Here is a 3,517-nt window from a genome sequence, read left to right on the forward strand (position 1 = left end):
TTCTCATGTGGAAAGTTTCGCAACTTTGGAAAGTTCTCGTGCGTGCATTGCTATATACGAGTAGGAACCCAAAAGATGACTACGAATTCAGCCACGATCCTTAACACAGAGAAGAGGTTAACTATAGGTAATGTGCCGAGTCAAATGGACCTTAACCCTTTACCAGGCCCCGAAGAACCAGCGTGTCTTAATACGTACTTTATATGCTGTTGCAACCGTATTGAACGCCTTGTAAAAAATGTATTTATGAAAGTCGGAGATCTTCCTCTAAACCAGAAATAAAAATGTGGGTTACGGTTATCCCATCGCCTGTCTAAGTAATGAACTGTCATACTAGATTTTGTCTTATTATATTCTTGATCAGGCCAAGGGATATATTCCACCCACATCTTATATCGGTTATAATAGTCAAGGTTTAACTCCAAATCTCCTACGAACCATTATATCAATCACTGAAAACATTATTTTATGATCTTCATTCATGGCACGCTTCAAAATCCAATAATATATCTTTAGCAGCCATTTAAATCCACTTGACCAGTGATGTTAGTGGTTTGTTTACAAATTCGAAAACTTTACTGAATTTAAGAAAAACACAAGCAGATATATAGAACCATTTTTTGTTATTTTCATGATTTTAATGATTGTAAGGTAATATAATCATATATTTTGCTAAATACTCCTGCGTCCTTGTGATATGACCAGAATTAGGATGTGGGATGACTCTATCCCATTGCCTGGCTAGAATTTGCCTGTGTGGGAACTATTCTTCCCATGACCCGATTAGATTTTGGGGCTCTTTGGTTTTTGTTATTTATTTTTAAATATACAGGCTGTATCAAAAACATCGTTTATATTACAAGGCGATCAATCCAAATGGGTCAGTATGGAGATGTCACAAACTTTGTGAGATAGCGAAATCTGTTCTTAGGAACCATAGCTTCGATTTAATAATAAGGGCATTCAAACGTTTTTTCAATCTTGACCCATTTGGATTGATCAGCCTGTATATATGTAACACAGTCTCACACCTAGACAGGCAATGGGATAAATACTTACCTCATTACTTTTTGGTTAAAAGCAACACAACATTATTCAATTCAATTCAATTATTCAATTTTATGATACTATGTATCTACAAGAAGAAATTCTTCAGGGAAAGCCTTTAAAAGGAGATTTTATAGCTAGGTACATGAATTCGCTCTAGGTTGAACACAAAAACTGTTTTATTACTTACGTGAGTTTTTATGACATGACAAGACAATTTACCGGGCCATGGGAAAAATAGCTCCCACACAGTTAAACTCTAATAAGGCCATGGGATAATGTCAACCCACATCCTAATTCTGGTCATACACAATAATGCATGAATATTTAGCAATGTTTACGATTACATTTGCTTTCAACACTCAAAATCTACAAAATATCAAAAAATTGTTCGATCTATGTACTTCTGTTTCATAGAAATTATGGAAAGTGTTCGAATTTCTCCGTAGTTTGCTGAAATTAGCGTTCAAGTGAATTGAAATGGCTGCCAAAGATATATTACGCAATTTAGAAGCGTGTTGTGAATGAAGATCATAAAATAATATTTTCAGGGATTGACAAAATATTTTGTAGGTGGTTTGGAGTTAAAACCTGACTACGGTAACCGATATAAGATGTGGGTGGAATATTTCCCTTGGCCTGGTAAAGGGTTAAGCCACAGTGAATGTGTTAAAGATTTTAGCCACTTTTATTCTAATCCATGATCATTAATTTATATTATTATACAAACGTGTTAATTAAACACAATTTTTTCGACAGTTCATTAATAAGAATCCGTTGGCTCTTAAACCTTTACCCACGTGGGATACTCAACAGATAGAATAACTAAGTACATCGAAGAAATGTACGAAGGTCCCTTCCAAACTGAGTGTAAGTGATTTCAGTTCACAAAGTGTACGATGCGAACATCCCGTGTGTTAACGATTCCGTACAAATCAGATTTAGGAACCTTTAGCAACTTACAAATTGCGTCGGTACGGAAAATAGGTTACTCAGTAATGGATTGAGTTAGACCAAGGTAAGTCTGCGACGATTTTGATAGCTCACGCAGTGCAAGTGTTATTTTAAACGTCAAACTTATATAAAATGATGACGTATAAATAACGCTTGCACTGCGTGTGCTGTCAAAATCGCTGCAGATTTTTCTTGGTCTAACTCTATAAATTCCTTCAGTAAAGTTCAGACCGACTTTACGGTACCTTCAGTTTCTAAATACTAAATAATATAACCGTAGCATCATCATCATTTTAGCCTATTTACGTCCCACTGCTGAGCACAGGCCTCTCATGCGCGAGAGGGCTTGGGCTATAGTCCCCACGCTAGCCCAATGCGGATTGGGGACTTCACATACACCTATGAATTTCTTCGCAGATGTATGCAGGTTTTCACACGATGTTTTCCTTCACCGAAAAGCTAGTGGTAAATATCAAATGATATTTCGCACATAAGTTCCGAAAAACTCATTGGTACGAGCCACCCAAGTAGCACAGATTAGCTGTATAGCAGCCGCATAATGAAGTACGAATACGCTTGAAGCTGGAATAAAAAAGCTGTATAAGAGCTGTATAAGCCTCTTTTCAGCTTTTATAACTCTTAAATGGGCACAAATTATGCAGCCTTAAGTTCACATAGCTGTTTAAGAGCATTGTAGCAGCAATTTAATGGAATTATAAGGGGTAACAGGAGTTATAAGAGGTGTATATTGACTGGGTATGAGACCACCAGTTACCCTTTATTCAGTTAATATGTCACATATGCGCCCTAATACCGGGAAAGATTGACGTTGGGCTGAATAAAAGATAATTATTAACATACTTTTACACCTCTGCCTTAAAAAACATATTTATATTGAAGCAAAAACCTTTAGCGCAACAACACCATAAGTCATTTTGTTAAAGTGTTTAGTTAAATGTTAGTACATGATCTTTTATATATTAATGTGAGAAAGATGTTTGGGAATGCATGTTTATTGACATTATATATATACATTATCTAAGAAAATTTCAATGCGCCACGAGAATAATCAGGATTTATTTAAATTAATGATATAAATAAGCTATTGTGTAAAAACTATTTTAGTGGTTTGGACGGAATTATGAGATAAAAAGTTAATAATACGTTATAGGAAGTGCTAAACTAGTGATTTAGGTTAAGAACTCATGCACAAAACGTTATTGTTGCCCTTAAAAGTTGGAAAAGTAATTTAAATTTTGTAGGTTATATACAATAAAATGGCGGTCAATGTTAAAAAGCAACGTGAACCGTTAAAATTCTAATATGCAGCATACGACTGTTATATATCTGATTAAGATACTTAAGTGAACCACTATAAAGTCCAAGTCGTTCTTTCGATACACTAGTGAACCTCTAAACAGTTATAAGGTATCTTGTGAACGTTTAAATAGCCGCTATACACACAGTCTCAATGGTAGTATAATAGGCTGCTTAGCGGTAAACATGTTCAGCGCTA

At 35.3% G+C, this 3,517-nt stretch overlaps 1 long non-coding RNA gene across 1 annotated transcript; it reads right to left on the reverse strand.

Annotated features, from left to right (window-relative positions):
* Positions 1 to 241: 241 nt before the first annotated feature.
* On the reverse strand, positions 242 to 1,714 carry LOC134664361 (uncharacterized). Its single transcript, XR_010098241.1, has 2 exons — positions 1,215 to 1,714; positions 242 to 452 (listed from the first exon to the last, which is right to left on the reverse strand). It is a non-coding gene; the product is annotated as an uncharacterized LOC134664361 (long non-coding RNA).
* Between the last annotated feature and the right edge of the window lie 1,803 nt (positions 1,715 to 3,517).

The sequence above is a fragment of the Cydia fagiglandana genome, chromosome 5 (assembly GCF_963556715.1).
Source record: "Cydia fagiglandana chromosome 5, ilCydFagi1.1, whole genome shotgun sequence".
NCBI lineage: Eukaryota > Metazoa > Arthropoda > Insecta > Lepidoptera > Tortricidae > Cydia > Cydia fagiglandana.